The following is a 20,413-nucleotide window of genomic DNA, read 5'->3' as shown; positions in this document are numbered from 1 at the left end:
TCTTTTGCCATCTGCAGGTCTTCTCTTTATAGCTATCTATTCAGATTTTCTGCTCATATTTTATTTGAAATTTTTGAGATTTATTTAATTTTTAGAGGGACAACATGCAAGCAGGGGAGGGGGCAGTGGAAGGGATATAGACAATTCCAAGACAATTCCACACTCACCCCGGAGCCTGATGCAGGGCTTGATCCCACAACCCTGGATCATGACCTGAGCCAAAAATCAAAAGTTGGATACTCAAATGACTGAACCACCCAGGTGCCCCAATTGGCCCATATTTTAAAGAAATTATTTTTTTCTTTGTTATGAAGGTATATACATTAAAGAGTAAACCCCAATCAAATAAATAATTTATAACTATTTTCTCACATTCAGTAAGTTGCCTTTTCACTTTGTTTTTGGTAAATAGATACGTTTCAATCATAACATCAGAGTTATCTGTACCATTTTAATAACAACAACTTCCTATAAAGATAGCACTAAAAACAAAGAATAGAAGCTTGAATTTCTCTAGAGCACCGCCAATCCACTAAAGATGTATGGCTTATAAAACAATGTCCACAGCTCCCCCCCAAAATTTCCATACTTTATCCACTTCTTGTGGATTAAGGTATTTTGACTGAAGTTCAATCAAATATGACTAGGCAATATGTTATTGAGAAGAACAACCTGGGCACTATGTTGAACAGGGATTCACTCATACAGAAAGTGTAGTAATGATTATGAATATCAGTGACACTCAGAACTACCTGAAGGAAGCTGAACTTACCATGGCCAAAATAATATCTGATCAAACCTGATGGAGAAAATTTCTCATTCATTAGATTGGATGAAATTATTTCAATGTAGTCAGTACACTGAGATGATATAACTCAGGTCAAATGACAGTTTCTAACATATAATTAATAATTGTATCATTCAAATATCCTCCACCAATTTAAACCCATATTTGCCATGCAGCTACCACATCATTTCTTTCTTTCTTTTCCTTACAGCACAATTCCTGAAACTCACTGCACTCCTTGTCTCCATTTTTGCTCTATTTATTCTCTTAAAGGGAGGGTGAGTTTTGGTTTCCTCCCAAACTCCACTCTAGCTTCTAAATTTAATATAAGATACCAGATCTAGCTTTCTATCCCACTTAAACCACACACCTGATGCTTCTTCTCTGGTTGCTTCTCATCACATGATGTCTGGGACCCCACTCTCAGCCGTCTTCATTCCCTGGAAGACACTTCAAATTTAACAAGTCCAGAATTTACAATCTGAATTACTTTGTTCCAAATTTCACCCATTGTCCCCTCCATCTCTGCTAATTAAAAATTCACCTCTAGTTTCCAAGATCAAACACCTTGGAACTTTTTTGGCTCCTCTCTTTTGCTTACACCTTGTCCTTTGTTAACATAATTGTCCAATCTACCAGAGAAGACCATAACTAAAACACTTTGACTGACTTCCTAGCAACATCCCAGACCCTGTGACCATCATTTCCATTTAATTTTTCATTAGCATCTTTTTCCACCATGTTGTTTTTAAGTGTTTATTTTTGAGAAAGAGAGAGACAGAGACAGAGACAGAGACAGAAGGTGAGCAGGGGAGGAGCAGAGAGAGAGGGAATCCAAAACAGGCTCCAGGCTCTGAGCTGTCAGCACAGAGCCCGATGCGGGGCTGAACTCATAAACCGTGAGATCATGACGTGAGCCAAAGCCGGACACTCAACTGACTGAGTCACCCAAGCGCCCTCAAAGTAATATCTGTGTATGTTTTGTTTGTTTTAGTTTATTTTGTTTTATATACAAGTTAGTTGATATACACTGCAGTCTTTGCTTCAGGAGTAGAACCCAGTGATTCATCTCTTATTTATGACACCCAATCGTAATCCCGAAAAAATGCCCTCCTTAATGCCCATCAACCATTTAACTTACCCTGTGCCCCCTTCCAGCAACCCTCCGTTTGTTCTCTGGATTTAAGAGTCTCTTAGGGTTTGCCTTCCTCTCTGCCTTTAGCTTTTTTTCCTGTTCCTGCCCTTATGTTCACCTGTTGAGTCTCTCAAGTTCCACATATGAGGAAATCATATGATATCTGTGTTTCTCTGACTGACTTATTTGGCTTGTTGCAAATGGCAAGATTTCATTCTTTTTCATCATGGAGTATATACCCATTGTGTATATGTACCACATATTTTTTATCCATTCATAAGTTGATGGACATTTGGTTTGTTCATAATGCTGCCATAAACATTGGGATATATGTGCTCCTTCAAATCAGGACTTTTTTATTCTTTGGATCACTTCTTAGTAGTGCAATTGTCAGTGTTGCAGAGTTCTACTATTTTTGATTTTTTGAGGAACTCCCACCCTGTTTTCCATAAGGGCTACACCGGTTTGCATTCACACCAACAGTGCAAGATAGTTCCCCTTTCTACTTCCTTGCCCACATCTGTTATTTTCTGAATTGCTAATTTTAGCCATTCTGAGAGGTGTGACATGGTATCTCATCATGGTTTTGATTAATATTTTCCTGATGATGGGTGCAGTTGAGCATCTTTTCATGTGTTTGTAAGCCATATGTCTTTTTGGAAGTGTATATACATGACTTCTGCCCATTTCTGCACTGGATTATTATTATTATGTGTGTGTGTTGAGTTTTGTAGGCTCTTTATGGATGTTGGATACCAACCCTTTATCTGATATGTCATTTTCAAATATCTTCTCTCATTCTATCGGTTGCAATTTAGTTTTGCTGATTTTTTAAATTTTTTGTGCAGAAGTTTTTAACTTGATGAGGCCCCAATTGTTCACTTTTGCTTTAATTTCTCTGGCCTCTGGAGACATGTCAGTTAACAAGTTTCTGTGGCCTAGGTGAAAGACATTGCTGCCTGTTTTCTCCTATAGGATTTTGAAGGTTTCCTGTCTCACATTTAGGTCTTCATCCATTCTGAAGGTATTTTTGTGTATAGTGTAAGAAGGTAGTCCAGCTTCATTGTACAGCATGTTGCTTTCCAGTTCACCCAGCATCATTTGATAAAAAAAAAAAAAAAGAAAGAAAGTATATATATATATTTTTTCCATTGCATAATCTTTCCTGCTTTGTAGAAGATTCACTGGCTATATATGTTCGTGTCAATTTCTGGGTTCTCTAATCTATTCCATTGATCTATGTGTGTTTTTTTGTGCCAATATCATACAGTCGTTATTATTACAGCTTTGTTATATAGGTTATAAGTCAGGATTGTGATGCGTCCAGGCTTGGTTTTCTTTTTAAACATTACTTTGCAAATTCAGGGTCTTTTGTGTCTCCACACAAATTTTAGAACTGTTGCTCTAGCTCTGTGAAGAATGCTGGTGTTATTTTGATAGGAATATCACTGAATGTGTAGATTGCTTTGGGTAGTATCTACATTTTAACAATATTCCTTGTTCCAATCCATAATCATGGAATGTTTTCCCGTTTTTTTGTGTGTCTTCTTCAATTTATTTCATAAGCTTTCTATACTGTTTAGCATACAGATCTTTTAACCCTTTGCTTAGGTTTATTCCTGGGCATTTTACGGGTTTGGGTGTCATTGTAAATAGTATTGATTCCTTGATATTTCTTTCTGTTGCTTCAGTATTTGTATATAGAAATTCAACTGATTTCTATACATTGATTTTATATCTTGCGACTTTGCTGAATTCCTGTATCAGCTCTAGCAGTTTTTTGGTGGAGTCTTTTAACTTTTCTATGTTATATGCGAGGAATGGAACTTTGACTCTTTCACTAACATCTTTTACTGAACTTCCAGATTCCACCCCACTCTGCATTCTGATCTTTCAACCCAGCAGCCAGAGTGACACTGTCACAATGTCAGGTTGCATATGTCATTCGTTTGGTCAAGACCCTCCACTGGCTTCTAATCTCATAGTAAATTTTTCATCCTTTTTTTCCACCTGCAAGTCCCTAAGGGCACTGATCTTTTCTTCAGCTGATGCTTATTTCATGAGCATTCGGTATTACACTACACGTGAGGAGTTAAAATTACTTCTCCATTCCACGTCCTTTTCCACCTGCCTGCAATTTTTCTTCCAATTTCCACACACTCATGCCCTTACTTCTTGAGGTTGTTCCCTCCAAAGTCTTCTTCCTATCGAGAACTTCCTTAGTCCTGTCTTCTCAACTGTTTTACCTGCCTTATACTTCATTCTCTCTTTTTTATGTATGTTGCCCTCTTTTAATTAGCTCTCTAAGAATGACATAGGTTTTTACATGTTTACTTAATGTCTTACTTAGTGTTCATATGTTACAGTGGTAGCATAAGCATCATTACATTAGTAAATGTTGTCTTTTTTATTCCAAAGTTGCATTATCAGCTTATACAACTGTCCCTTGAGGCCTGGATGAGAAGGAAGTTCTTAATTGTCATCTGAAAATAGAAGCTAATGGGGAACATGTGTGCAGACCACTAGAAAGTACTTGAACCTATGGGGTGCATTAAGGAAATGTGACACACTATTCTATTCATCTGGAGTAAGAGTTATTGTTTAAAATTTTGTTGACAAGAACTGAGACAATATAACCTACCAGGGCAAGGTGACATAGGAAAACAAATTCACCCATGGGAAAGTTTGGAACCCAGATGCTTCTTGTTATACTCCAAAAATAAGTTCAGTTTTTCTTTTGGTGGCTCCTATGTCTAACCATCCAAACACCAGGTCTTGTTTAGCTTCTATAGATGACATGATAATTATGGAGATGAGCTACTGAATCCCGCCTTAAAACTATCTTAAATAGGCCTCTGCTTATATACACGAATGCACTGCAATGACAGTCAAGTAAGTATGTATTTCTCAGTTTTATTAAATATGAATATTCAAAACTCAAGAGGAGGGTGAGATAAGGAAAGTGTTTTCAATAAGATGTTAAAGGAATCTAATTCACATATTCAAACTCTTAGTAAGTCATAACAAATACAGTAGATGCTTCAGAGAAAAAAGACAATTTTTGTAAATCGTATGAGACAATAAGTTTATAGATTTTTGAAAACACCTTTCAAATTTTGTGGTATTTTATTTGAATTGGAAGTACACTTGTCTTTTTATTATTTTATTTATTTTCACAATGTCACTATTATATGCTTTTAGTAAAACATCTTTGATCTTAAAAAAATAGTGTTTATTTTTGAGAGAGAGACAGAGAGTGAGCAGGGGATGGGCAGGGAGAGGAAGAAACGGCATCCAAATCAGGCTCCAGGCTCTGTACGGTCAACACAGAGCCTGACGCGAGGCTCAATCCCATGAATCGTGAGATTATGACCTGAGCCAAAGTCAGACACCCAACTGACAGAGCGACCCAGGCACCCCAGTACTTTTATCTTTAAAAGAGAAGTTGTTTGAAATAATTTAGAATATTGTAATTATATGTCTTTACTCTTTTAAGCTTGTAGTTACTTTGGTGTGTGTGTGTGTGTGTGTGTGTGTGTGTGTGTGTGATATATATATATATATATATATATATATATACACACATATATATAATTTTTTTTAATGTTTATTCATTGGAGAGAGAGCGTAAGTGGGGAAGATGCATAGAGAGCGGGGCACACAGAATTGGAAGCAGTCTCCAGGCTCTCAACTGGCAACACAGGGCCTGATCTAGGGCTCGAACTCATGTACTGCAAGATCATGACCTGAGCTGAAGCCAGATGCTTAACCAACTGAGCCAACCTGATGCCCCAAGAATGGACCACTTTCTTTGGCCACATACACAAATATAAACTCATAAGATATTAAATATCAAAAGTAGTTAAAATGACAGAGTAGTACGGTCCCTGGACTTGCCTTCTCCCTTGTACATAGTACACAGTTACATCAACTACAAATCATTTTGAACATGTAGGAAATCGATCTGAGAATTAAGAAAACATTATACATAATCTGAGGGAGAGAAGTGGCAGGTATTCTGTGTGGAGAGATAAGTTGAGGGAGAGAAAGCCTCAGTGTCAGAGAGGGGAGAGAACTCTTTGTAGAAAGGAGAAAGACAGAGGGGAAGAGAGAGTACTGCATTGGGTTCACATAAGAAAAGGGCTCCTCCCAAATCATTTAACTGGGGAATCAGGAGGAATTTCTTATTGCAAATTTTTGCAAACAGTGGAGCTCCAATTATGAGCTTTTTTAAGCGTGTATCAATTTCCAGAGTGGGATGTGGGATGTGGTGGGATGTGACGCTACTGGGGATGAGGCAGAGGCCCAGAGCAGAAAGCATGGCATGGGGAAATCCTGGTTCATACAGGCTGAGAATATTCCCCTTCCTGGAGTACGGTTGGAAGAGTCTATATAGCTTCTTAAGAACAAAAGACCCTCTGGCACCTTTGAGCAACTGTTCAACAACAAAGACAGAGTCCCACACATTGGGTGCATAACCTGGTCACATATTTCTCTGTGGTTCACCATAAACTCCAGGCCCTTATTCGGGGATGCGATTTTTTTCCAGCACAGAAGGGCACCAGGTGTAGTGCTGAGAGGCTCTCCTCCAGAGGAGAGGATTGGGTCCACAGCTTGCTGAGTCCTGTAAGATTGGGAGTTTTTAATACCAGCTATGCACCAGAGATAAAACACAGGAGAGTTGTGATGCTGGGCATGTCAATGTCGAGGCAGAGATGAGTTGAGGGCAGAGATATGATGGAAGCCTGAGGCACAGAAGCAGAGATTCCTTTTCTGTTAGGGCTCCCTGAACAACAGCGGGTGTGAGATCTCCCACCTGGGACAGAAGAGCAGGGTGATGCCATCTTCCCTCTTCACCCACTGCCCAGTTGCAAGGTCAGAATTCGGAGAGCAATGCAATACCCCTAGTGGAGGCTGGGGCTGCTTATATCAGCCACCCTCTACTCACCCACCACTCCCCACGCTCTGAGGGGCATCTTTACCAGGACAGTTCTTCCAGCAGACATTTCCCACAGAGAACCAACACAGCCCTCCCTGCCATGGATACACCAAGTCTACTGATCACAGAGCACTCCAAATCATCAGCTCTAGTGGGGTGGAAATAGCACCAGCGGTTTTTCTTTTCTTTTCTTTTCTTTTCTTTTCTTTTCTTTTCTTTCCTTTTCTTTTTTCTCGTTTCTTTTTTTTTTCGTTTCTTTTTTTTCTTTTTCTTTTCTTTTCACTTTCTCCTTTCCTTTACTTTCTGTTCCTTTCCTTTCCTTTCCCTTCCTTTCATTTCCTATCCTTTCCTTTTCATTCCCTTCCCTTCCATTCCCTTCCATTCCCTTCCCTTCCCTTCCTTTCCTTTCCTTTGCTTTCCTTTCCATTTGTTTCTTTCCTTTCCTTTCCTTTCCCTTCCCTTCCTTTCCTTCCTTTCCTTTCGCTTCCCTTCCCTTCCTTTCCTTTCTTTCCCTTCCCTTCCCTTCCCTTCCCTTCCCTTCCCTTCCCTTCCCTTCGCTTCCTTTCCCTTCCCTTCCTTCCCTTTCCTTTCTGTTCCATTCCTTTACTTTCCTTTCCATTCCTTTCCTTTCCTTTTTTCCTTTTCCTTTGAGATGCAGCAAAGTTAGTCCTAAGAAGAAAATACATTGCAATCCACTCCTATCTCAAGGAACAAGAAAAATCAGTAGAACAGATCAATGAACCGAAGAGCTGTTTTTTTTTCTTTTTGAAAAAATGAACAAAATTGATAACGCTATAGGTAGACTTCTCAAAAAGAATAGAGAGTGGTCCCAAATAGACCCACAATCAACACCATAGAAATATAATCAATTATTGTAGAACAGTATGAAAAATGATATGCCAACAATCTGGACAACCTAGAGGAAGTGGACAAATTCCTAGACACCCACACCCTACAACAACTCAAAATGGGAAGGAATAGAAAGTTTGACCAGACCCATAACTAGCTAAGAAATTGAATCAATTATAAAAAATCTCCCCCCAAAATAAGAGTCCTGGTCCAGTTGGATTCTGAGGGGAAATCTACCAGAAATTTAAAGCAGAGTTAATATTGCTTCTTTGAGAAGGATAGGTTACGAAAAGTAGAAACAGAAGGAAAGCTTCTGGACTCATTCTATAAATGAATATTACTTTGATTTTTAAACCAGACAGAGACCTCACAATATAGAATAACAGACCATCATCCATGATGAACATGGATGCTAAAATTCCCAACAAGATAGTATCAAATTGATATCAATAGTACACTAAAAGTATTCATTGTGATCGAGTGGGATTCATTCCTAGGCTGCAGATCTGGTTCAATATTACAAAATTCATCAACGTGAAACAGCACATTAATAGAAGAAAAGATAAGAACCGTATGACTCTGTCCATAGATGCACAAATGGCATTTGGCAAAATACAGCATCCTTTTTTTTTTAATTTTTAAATTTAAAATTTTATTTTTAATATACTTTATTGTCAGATTTATTTCCTTTCGACACCCAGTGTTCATCCCAACAGGTGCCCTCTTCAATGCCCATCATCCACATTCCTCTCTCCCCCAGCCCCCATAAACCCTCAGTTTGTTCTCTGTACTGAAGAATCTCTTAAGGTTTGCCTCCCTCTCTCTCTGTTTATAATTTTCCCCATTCCCCTCCCCCATGGTCTTCTGTTAAGTTTCTCAGGATCCACATAGGAGTGAAAACATATGGTATCTGTCTTTTTCTGACTGCTTATTTCACTTAGAATCACTTCTTACCAAAAATCCTCAAGAAATTTGGGATGGAAGGAACATACCTTAACATGACAAAAGCCATGTATGAAAAGCCCACAACTAATATGATCCTCAATAGGGGAACAGTGAGAGCTTTCCCCCTGAGATCAGGGATGTCCAATCTCACCACTATTCTTTAACATAGTGCAGGTAGTCCTAGGCTCCCTCAGCAATCAGACAATAAAACGAAATAAAAGACATCCAAATTGGCAAAGAAGAAGTCAAACTTTCATTTTTCTCAGACGACATGATACCCTACATAGAAAACATGAAAGACTCCACCAAAAAGCTTCTAGAACTAATACATGAATTCAGCCAAGTGGCAGGGTACAAAACCAATGTACAACAATCGGTTGCATTTCAATACACCAAAAATGAAACAACAGAAAGAGAACTCAAGAAATTGATCCCACTTACAATTGTACCAAGAAATGTAAAGGACCTAAGAATAAATGTAACAAAGATGTAAAGACCTGTGTGCTGAAAAGTATAGAAAACTCATGGAGGAAATTGAATAAGATCCAAATAAATGGAAAAACATCCCATGCTCATGGATGGAATAACAAATATTGTTAAAACATCACTACTACTCAAAGCAATCTACAAATTCAATGCAATCCTAATTAAAATTGCACTGAATACTTCTCAAAGCTAGAAAAACGCTAAAATTTGTATGGCACTACACATGAATCCAAATAGCCAAAGTAACATTGAAAAAGAAAATCAAAGCATGAGACATCACAATTCTGTACTTGAGCTTCTTCTAAAAGCTGTAATCAACACGACAGTATTGTACTGGCACAGAAACAGACACATAGACCAATTCAATAGAATAGATAATCCAGAATTGGACCCACAAATCTATGGCCAAGTAATCTTTGACAAAGTAGGATACAGTGTCCAATAGATAAAAGACAGTCTCTTTAGCAAATGGTGCTAGGAGAGCGAGGCAGCAACATGCAGAATGAAACTGGATCACTTTCTTACACCATATACAAAAATAAACTCAAAAGGAATGAAAGACCTAAAAGGGAGGCAGGAAACCATCAAAACTGTAGAGGAGAAAACAGGCAACAACCTCTTTGACATCAGTCAAAGAAACTTCTTACTTGACATGTCTCTGAAGGCAAGGGAAATAAAAGCAGAAATGAACTATTGGGACCTCATCCAGATAAAAAGCTTCTGCACTGCAAAAGAAACAATCAACAAAACTAAAAGGCAACCGACAGAATGGGAGAAGATATTTGCAAATAACATATTAGACAATGGGTTATATCCAAAATCTATACAGAACTTACCAAACTCAACACCCAAAAACAAATAATCCAGTGAAGAGATGGGCAGAATTAACGAATAGAAACTTTTCAAAGGAAGACATCCAGATGGCCTACAGACACATGAAAAGATGCTCAACATCAGTCATCATCAGGGAAATACAAATCAAAACCACACTGAGCTACTATCTCACACCAGCCAGAGTGGCTACAATTAAAATCTCAGGAAACAGTAGATGTTGGTGAGGATGTGGAGAAATAGGAACCATCTCGCACTGTTCGTGGGAATGCAGACTGGTGTAGCTGCTCTGGAAAACAGTGTGGAGTTTCCTCAAAAATTTAAAAATAGAACTACCTATGACCCGGCAATAGCACTACTAGGAATTTATCCAAAGGATACAGGAGTGCTGATTCAAGGGGAACATGTACCCTCATGTTTATAGCAGCACTTTCAACAAGAGTCAAATTATGGAAAGAGCCCAAATCCTTACAAACTGATGAATGGATAAAGAAAAAGTGGTTTGTATATATGATAGAATACTTCTTGGCGATGAGAAAGAATGAAATCCTTCCATTTTCAAAAATGTGGATGAAATTAGAGGGTATTATGCTAAGTGAAATAAGTCAAGCAGACAAAGACAGATATCATATGTTTTCACTTATATGTGGAATTTGAGAAATTTAACAGAAGACCATGGGACAAGGGAAGGGGGACATATAGTTTCAAACAGAGAGGGAAGCAAACCATAAGATATTCTTAAATATAGAGTAAAAACTGAGGCTTGATGAGGAGGAGAATCCCCTTGATGGGTACTCTACTTGATGGGGAGGAGAGTCAGGGAGAGGGGGAAAATAGGTGATGGGCATTGAGGAGGGCACTTATTGCCATGAGCATTGGGTGTTGTATGTAAACAATGAGTCACAGGAATATATCCCCAAAACTAGGAGCACACAATACATTGTATGTTAGCTAAATTGACAATACATTTTAATAAAAATATAAAAACTAGAATAAAATGAAATTATAAGTCTCCTAAAATATATAAAGAACAGGAGTATTCTCCTAGACATTGACATTAACAATGTATTAATAAATAACTCTTGGAATGCAATGAAAATAAAAACAAAGATGAACAATTGTGACTGTATCAAAATAAAATTGTGCACAAGTAAAACAACATGCACATGCACACACACACACACACACACACACACACACACAGAAACCCAGAAATTTAACAAAAGGACCACATCCAAATAGGAGAAGATATTGGCAAAAATTATTTCAAAAACACGGGTTAATAATCAAAATATACAAAGATCTTATACAACTCAACTCTAACATACACACACACACACACACACACACACACACACATCTGCACACACACACACACACACACACACACACAGTGATTTAAACAATGGGTAGATGACCTGAATATTTTACAAAAGATATCCGCAACCAAAAAATAAAATGAAAAGATTGAAATGAAATGAAATGAAATGAAATGAAATGAAATGAAATGAAAAATTACTCAGCATGAGTGTCCAGAAAATGCAAGTGAAAAGCACAATGAGATGCCACCTCAGGCCTGTTTTAATGACTAAAATAATTGTAAGAAATAATAAATATTGACAAGGATATGAAAAAAAGTGTATAAATTATCATACACTGTTGGCAGTAATGTAAATTTGTTCCACCACAATAAAAACCAGCATGGAGTTTTCAAAAAAAGAAGAGTAGAAATACAAAGTGATCTAGTCATTCTACCATGAGTATTTACACAATAAAATGAAAACCGAATTCTAATATATGTGAGTATTTTGTTTATTGCAGAATTATTTATAGTAGCCAAGACATGGAAGCAAACCAAGTGCCCGTCCAAATATGAATGAATAAAAATGTGGTTAATATGTACAGTGGAATATTAGTCAACTATAAAAAATAATGATACCCTGCCACGTGCAAGAACATGAATGGACCTTCGGGGTATCATGTATTGTGAAATACATCAGAGAAAGGCAAATACCATATTCATTATATTAAATTTAACACAAAACCTAAAAACAAAAAACAAACATCAAATAATTAACCAAATAGGAGCGCCTGGGTGGCTCAGTCTGAATGTCCAAATGTCTGAATGTCCGACTTAGGCTCAGGTCATGATCTTATTGCTCATGGGTTGGAGCCCTGCATCTGGCTCTGTGCTGACAGCTCAGAGCCTGGAGCCTGCTTCAGATTCTATGTCCCCTCTATCTGCTCCTCCACTGCTCATGCTCTGTCTCTCTCTTTCAAAAGTAAATAAAAAAAATTAAACCAAATGGACTTATAAATAGACGGTACAAACTGGTGGCTGTCACATAAGCGGTGATGGTGGGATTGGTGAAAGAGACAAAGGGGATTAACAGATACAAACTTCTAGTTATACTATAAATGTCACGGGGATTTAAAAAATACAGCATAGGGAATATAATTAATGATATTGTAATAAAACTGTATGATTAAATATGGTGACTACATTTACATTACTGAGAATCAAACATTGAAAATAATTTTTAAATCAATATGTTGTAAACCTGAAACTAATGTAGCATTGTATGTAATATAATTCAATAATAATAATAAAAATTATCGTCTAACAACCCCTTATAAGTGAGACAGCAGATTTTACATTGGAAACTTTAATGCAAGAGGGGAATGGAATAATAAGAGGAAAATCCTAGGAGAAAGAAAACTACCAAACAAGAATATTATTACCAGAATAACTGTTCATAAAACATAGGACAAAATTTTTCTTTACACAAGGAGATATCACAATTGCCCTCGTTAAACAAAATCTGATGCAATGTATCACCACTAGACCTGGTTTAAAGATGGGATAAAAGCAACAGTTTTAATTGAAATAAATGGACAGGAAAACAACAAAAGATCTTGTTAAAGTAAAAATATCACTAGTTAGAGTAAATATATAGATGAATAGAATATTGGAATAGTTTTATGGTGATGGGTAAATCAATTATAATACTAGTACACGAGAAAATGAGCAACTGTATTGGGAATAATAATAACTACAAAATCTTTAGTATATACACAACGTAAGAAATAAATTCTGGGGTGGCGTGTCCCGTCTGGGCTACTTGCACACTGCCAGGCTTGTGTTGCTGGGGATCTGGCGTATTAGCTGGGGTGGGTAGGCAAGGTGCACGGGGGCTGGAGGGGCAGGCTTAGCTCGCTTCTCCTTAGGTGATCCACTTCAGGAGGAGCCCTGTGGCAGCGGGAGGGAGTCAGATCCGCTGCCGGAGGTTTGGCTCCGCAGAAGCACAGAGTTGGGTGTTTGCGCAGAGCGAGCAAGTTCCCTGGCAGGAACTGGTTCCCTTTGGGATTTTGGCTGGGGGATGGGCGGGGGAGATGGCGCTGGCGCCTTTGTTCCCCGCCAAGCTGAGCTCTGCCGTCCGGGGGCTCAGCAGCTCTCCCTCCCTTTGTCCTCCAGCCTTCCCGCTTTCCGAGCAGAGCTGTTCACTTATGACCTCCCAGACGCTAAGTCGCGCTTGCTGTCGGAACACAGTCCGTCCGGCCCCTCCGCTTTTGACAGCCAGACTCGGGGCCTCCGCTCGGCCGGCGAGCCGCCCCTCCGCCCCGGCTCCCTCCCGCCAGTCCGTGGAGCGCGCACCGCCTCGCCGCCCTTCCTACCCTCTTCCGTGGGCCTCTAGTCTGCGCTTGACTCCGGAGACTCCCTTCTGCTAATCCTCTGGCGGTTTTCTGGGTTCTTTAGGCAGGTGTAGGTGGAATCTAAGTGATCGGCAGGACGCGCTGTGAGCCCCGCGTCCTCCTACGCCGCCATCTTCAGGAACCCCCCATTCTCAATTCTTATTCAAAATACCTGTCTTTAATTTGTATTACTGTATTTTTTACTTTTGCGTAATTTTTTTCAAATTCTACTTTACTTCCATCATTTATTTTAGTCTATCTCAGTGAACTCATCTTTCAAATTTTCAAACAATTTCCTTTTTTTCTTTTTTTTCTCTTTCATTTCTTTTCTTTACTTGAATGCAGAAAGAGAAAACGTCATTTTTACTTTCAATTTCTTTTAAATTATTTTTAACTTTTACTATAATTTTGCTTTTATGTAAAATTCTTATTTAAATTCAATCTTACTCCCATTATTTTATTTCAGTCGACTATAATATATTCACTTTTTTCAAGTTTGTAAATGATTTCTTTTTTCTTTTCTTTTTTTCTTTTTTATCTTTTTTCTTTTTCATTTCTTTTCTTTTTTCTTAAATACAGAAAATGAAAAAATTCATATTTCTTTTTAATTTTTATTAAAAATATTTTTCTTTAATTTTTTTCTACTATATTCTCTACTTTTGTGTATATTCTTTCAAATTGTATTTTACCCACATCATCTCATTTTAGTCTACTTTATGGTATTCATATTTTCAAATTCTCAAATGATTTCCTTTTTTTTTTCCCCCTGTCCCTCCCGTTTTCCTTTGCGTTTCTCTAATCTGTCAAACAACTTTCAACACCCAGACCAAAACACAGCTAGGATCCAGCATCATCTATTCAATTTGTGTGTGTGTTTTTGATTTTTAATTTTAATATTTTTTTAATTTTATTTTTTTAATTTCAATTTTTCTACTTCATTAATTCCTTTTATCCCTTCAAAGTGAAAAAAATGAAGGAATTCACCCCAAAAGAAAGAGCATGAAGAAACGACAGCCAGGGATTTAACCAACACAGATACAAACAAGATATCTAAACCAGAATTTAGAATCACGATAACAAGAATATTAGCTGGAGTTGAAAATATATTTGAATCCCTTTTTGCAGAGATAAAATAAGTAAAAAATAGCCAGACAGCACCCCTCCCTACAGAGCAGCTGATGCCAGTGATGGTGTTGCCTCAATTTCTGGAGACACAGTGGCCTCTGCTCCTGCACTGACACTTCAGAGTACAAAAGAGTGATATTTGGAGAAAGTCTAAGTCCTCAGCAGTGAGAGGAGAAAGGTCACCCAGATGCCTGCCTCTCCAGGTGACTTTGCAGGAACAGAACACACCCGTGAACCTCCCAGAGAAGCTACAGCCAGGAACCCACACCAGGACGTCTTCCCTCCTGCAATCCACAGCTGGGTACTCTGAGGCCAGTCTTTGCTCCTGTCCCCACCAGGCCCTGGGGGCTCTTCACTGGGTAACTAATAACTGACTGGCCCCATACATCCACATCACACACCCTCAAACTTATCACCCACTGGCTCTGCCGCCGTGGGCTCTAGATCCTGGACCAGCAACTGGTGGACCACTGTCCTGTGCAGTAGTCTGGACTGTGACCTCTCCAGGCAATCTCGAGGCACTGCTTCTGGAGAGGTCCCATTGGTCACTTTCTCCATCTGTCCAGGGAGGCCCTCGGGGTGTTTGGACACATGGCCACCTCAACAGGGTAGACGGAACATGGGTCTGCCAACAACTCCCCGATCTCATCTGTAGTCTTCTGTAAAGGCATTGAATAGCAGCTGGCCCAGAGGTATCTCAGCCCTGCCTGAACATCCTCAGGGTCCTTCTGCCTTCTCCCCCTGCTGATCCCAGATTGGAAACTAACCTGTCTACAGCCCTGCACTCAGGACGCAGTGACATACACCTTCAGGTCTCAGGATGAACCTTGGGGACAAGAGGGAAGACCCAGAATACCCTGTCCCTCTCAGCCAGCCTTGACCTGGGTTGTGAGCATGATGGCCCACCAGGCATCTGACCCCTCTTCAGACTGCACCTGTCCAGGTGGGTCCTCCACACATGACCCTTCCTTCCACACATAGACACATACACAAGGGGAGAGGATGTGGGGCTGCACAGGTCAGTAACAGAGGTATCGGGGTTCACTGGTTAGATCTGGGACTCCCTATGTTACCTTTGGGTCTTTCCAAGCTAGAATCCAGAGTCTCCAGTGTCAGACATGACACACTGTCTCCAGGATCGGGAAACAGTGTCACTATTGGCTCTCCTGAGCCAATAGCCTCGTGACATGGGCACACAGCAAGAGAGCATATTGCTTATGTGCAGGTTTCCAAACAAATAAGCCCAGCAAGACGCTGTCTCCAGAATGTGGGTGCCTGGTTACTGGGTTCTGAATTCTGTTGTGCTCTGTTGTCGAGGAAGTGAGGTCACTGCCTGGGGTCCCCTAGCCGGGCTTCCTCCTCATACAAGAGCCACTCACTCATGCTGCAGAAGGGCTCCGCTCCACCCCATACTCTGTCCATACAGGGACACCAACCCACCTCACCCAAAACCCCCAGGAGGTGTGGGTGCAGCCAGTGCCACAGCTTTGAGGACACAGAGCTGGGTTGAGGCCATGCTCCTGATCCTTATCAGGAGTGTGACCCTGCACAAATCCGGGGCCTCTTGGGCCTCCCAGTCTCCCCATCTGCAGATGTCCCATTGGTCATTCTGGCATCTGGCTCTAGGGACACCATCAGTGGAGCTGCCTGTAGAAATGCCCCACACCTGCTATCACATGAGGCTCACGCACACACTTAGCCATGGAAAGGTGAGAAATGGGTGGTCATGGCATACAACACACTCAAAAGGGCCTGGGTCTGCCTTGGGGTCCAGGCACAGCCACCCCTTCCTGCCTGGTTCCCAGGCCCGGTGGGAAAGTGGAAATGAACTCATTCAGATCCTGTCCCCACCTGACACACACTTACATGGCCTTCCATGATATTTGGGCTCAGGTCCCAGGGTATCCTCTGGGCTGATGATGCTATGGGGCAGTCCCCATAGTGTCTCCCAGTGTTCCTGAAATCTGGTTACACATCCCTCTCATGCCCTCCCCTCCCGGGTGGGTGGCCCATGTGACTTTGTTCTAAAGGATAGAAGAGAATTAGTGGATGTCAGTTCCAAGCTGCTTTATGCAAGTCTGTGTTTTTTCCTGGTTTCCTCTCTCCTGTGTCCATGCTCTGTCTCTGCCTCAGTCTGTCTCTGTGTCTCCACATGAACAGAGCTTGTGGAATTCGTGTTCTAGGTGAGAATCCTCAGAATCCTCCCTGGTGCACTGTCTCCAACCCTTGTTCTGGTGTTCACATCACTCATGAGGCATCCTCCCACATCCAGGAGTGCCTCTGGAACCAGTTCCTAAGCAGTACCTGAGACTCCAGCAAGGAGGCTCCTGACCTTGGTCCCCACAGTGACATGCACTGCTCTGCTGCAATCTGCAAACCAAGGTCCTCATTCCTCCAAGTCCCAGGTTGTCCTCTGCTCATGACCTAGAGGGAGTAGAAAGCATTTTCCTAGGATGGGATATATGCACTATATTCTCTAGATCTATCCTGTTATTGCAAATGGAATCATTTCCTGAATTTTAAACCGTATAATGCTAAGAGAAATAACCCAGAAGACCCAAAATCCATTTTATTTCACTCATATGCACAATATAAGAAATTAAGAAAATCGATAAAAGGAGGAAAAGAGAAACAGTCCGACAAACACTCTTAACTCTTGGAAACACTGTTGGGCACCAGAGAGAAGAGGTGGGTGGCAGATTGGGTGAAATGGGTGATGGGGATTAAGACTATACATATCTTGAACACTTTTGGAATATGAAATATTTTGTAATTAATGTTGAAAAGGTAAAAATAAAATATATATTTCCTTCACTTCTAAGTGCATAGAGAAAAAAATGTCTAGAAACAGCAAATAATGGATGATAGAAGCTTAATATTAGAGAGCAGAGATTTACAAACACAGTGACTGAAATTGTATATTTATATTTATTTTCAAATGAGAATACCTTCCTATAATCTCCCTAAGATTATTTCTTTTTCAGTGTAACTTAACTTAAAAATCATTCACCATCATGTGTCTTGAACCTGTGAGGCTGTGAGAAGCCCAACTGAAATTTTTAAAATTGTGTTCAATGAAAATTTCCTTTTAGATAGTAACAAAATACCATTTAAACAAACAAACAAACAAACAAACAAAAGACAACAAAATAATGAAAAATGACAAACATATGGGAAGATATACAATCCTCATGAATGTGAAGAATTAATATTGATAAAATATATATACTACCAGAGTAACCTAGAGATGTAATGGACTCCCTATCAAAATGTTAATAGCGTTTTTTCACAAAAGTAGAATAAAGAATCCTAATGTTTGAATGGAACCACAAATAAATCCACATAGAAAGCAATTTTGAAACAAAACAAAACAAAACAAAGCTGGTGGCATCACAATCTCAGCTTTCAAGATGCACTGCAATGATAAAAAACACAAAACATCATGGTATTGGCACAAACATAGTTACATAGATGAATGAAACTGAATAGAGACCCACATTTATATGGACGATATATTTACACCATTAGAAAATTGAACAGGCATATGCAAAAGAAAGAATCTGGATCATTTCTTAATGATATATAAAATACCATCAAACTGTACTAAAGACTTAAATGTGAGATCTGAGTTTTATTTAGGAAGGTGGCGGCGTAGGAGGACGCTGAGCTCACCGCGTCTTGTGGATCACTTAGATTCCACCCACACCTGCCTAAATAACCCAAAAAATTGCCAGAAGACTAGCAGAACGGATTCTCTGGAGCCAAGCGTAGACGAGAGGTCCACGGAAGACGGTAGGAAGGGCAGAGAGGCGGTGCGTGCTACACGGACTGGAGGGAGGGAGTCAGGGCGGAGGGGCAGCCCCCCTGCAAAGCAGAGGCCCTGAGTCTGGTTTGCAAAAGCGGAGGGGCCAGACGGAGTGTGTCCGGACAGCAAGTGGGACTTAACACCTGGAAGGTTATAAGTTAGCAGCTCTGCTCAGAGAGCGCAGAGCGCGAGGGCTGGAGGACAACGGGAGGGAGAGTTGTTGAGCCCCGAATGACAGAGCCGCTTGGCGGGGAACAAAGGCACTTGCCAGGGCCATCTCCCTCACCCACCCCTCAGCCAAAATCCCAAAGGGAAACAGTTTCTGCCAGGGAACTGGCTTGCACCGCGCAAACAACGAACACTGTGCTGCTACGGATCCATCCCTCTGACAGGTCTGACTCCCTCCCAGTGCCACAGGGCCCCTCCTGAAGCGGATCACCGAAGGATAAGCTAAGTGAGCCTGCCCTTCCCGCCCCCTTGCACCTTACCTATCCACCACAGCTAATACGCCAGATCCCCAGCACCACAAGCCTGGCAATGTGCAAGTAGCCCAGAAGGGCCACGCAACCCCACAGTGAAAGCCACACCTAGAAGAGGGGAAGAGAAAGTACACATCAGTCTGACTGTGGCCCCAGAGGTGGGCTGGGGGCAGACATCAGGTCTGACTGTGGCACCGCCCACTAATGCAAGTTATTCAAGACAACACAGGGGAAGTGCCCCCCAGTTTCACACCATTCCAGGGACTATCCAAAATGACAAAACGAAAGAATTCCCCTCAAAAAAACCTCCAGGAAATAACGACAGCTAACGAACTGATCAAAAACGATTTAAACTATATACCAGAAAGTGAATTTAGAATAATACTCATGAAATTAATCGCTGGGCTTGAAAACAGTATAAAGGACAGCAGAAAATCTATTGCTACAGAGATCAAGGGACTAAGGAACAGCCAGGATGAGCTAAAAAATGCTATTAACAAGCTGCAAAATGAAATGGAGACGATCACAGCTCAGATTGAAAGGGCAGAGGAGAGAATAGGCGAACTAGAAGATAAAGTTATGGAAAAAGAAGAAGCTGAAAAAAAGAGAGATAAAAAAAATCCAGGAGTATGAGGTGAAAATTAGAGAACTAAGTGATGCACTAAAGAGATATAATCTACGCATAATTGGTATTCCAGAGGAGGAAGAGAGAGGGAAAGGTGCTGAAGGTGTACTTGAAGAAATATAGCTGAGAACTTCCCTGATCTGGGGAAGGAAAAAGGCATTGAAATCTAAGAGGCACAGAAAACTCCCTTCAGACATAACTTGAATCAATCTTCTGCACGACATATCATAGTGAAACTGGCAAAATACAAGGATAAAGAGAAAATTCTGAAAGCAGCTAGGGATAAACGTGCTCTAACATAAAGGGAGACCTATAAGACTCATGACTGATCTCTCTACTGAAACTTGGCAGGCCAGAAAAGAATGGCAGGAAATCTTCAATGTGATGAACAGAAAAAAATATGTAGCCAAGAATCCTTTATCCAGCAAGTCTGTCATTTAGAATAGAAGGAGAGATAAAGGTCTTCCCAAACAAACAAAAACTGAAGGAATTTGTCACCACTAAACCAGCCCTACAAGAGATCCTAAGGGGGATCCTGTGAGACAAAGTACCAGAGACATTGCTACAAGCAGGAAACCTACAGATATCACAATGACTCTAAACCCATATCTTTCTATAATAACACTGAACGTAAATGGACTAAATGCACCAACCAAAAGACATAGGGTGTCAGAATGGATAAAAAAACAAGACCCATCTATTTGCTGTCTACAA

Source organism: Panthera onca, chromosome F1 (assembly GCF_046562875.1).
Source record: "Panthera onca isolate mPanOnc1 chromosome F1, mPanOnc1 haplotype 2, whole genome shotgun sequence".
Taxonomy (NCBI): domain Eukaryota; kingdom Metazoa; phylum Chordata; class Mammalia; order Carnivora; family Felidae; genus Panthera; species Panthera onca.
This window is presented reverse-complemented; position numbering follows the sequence as displayed.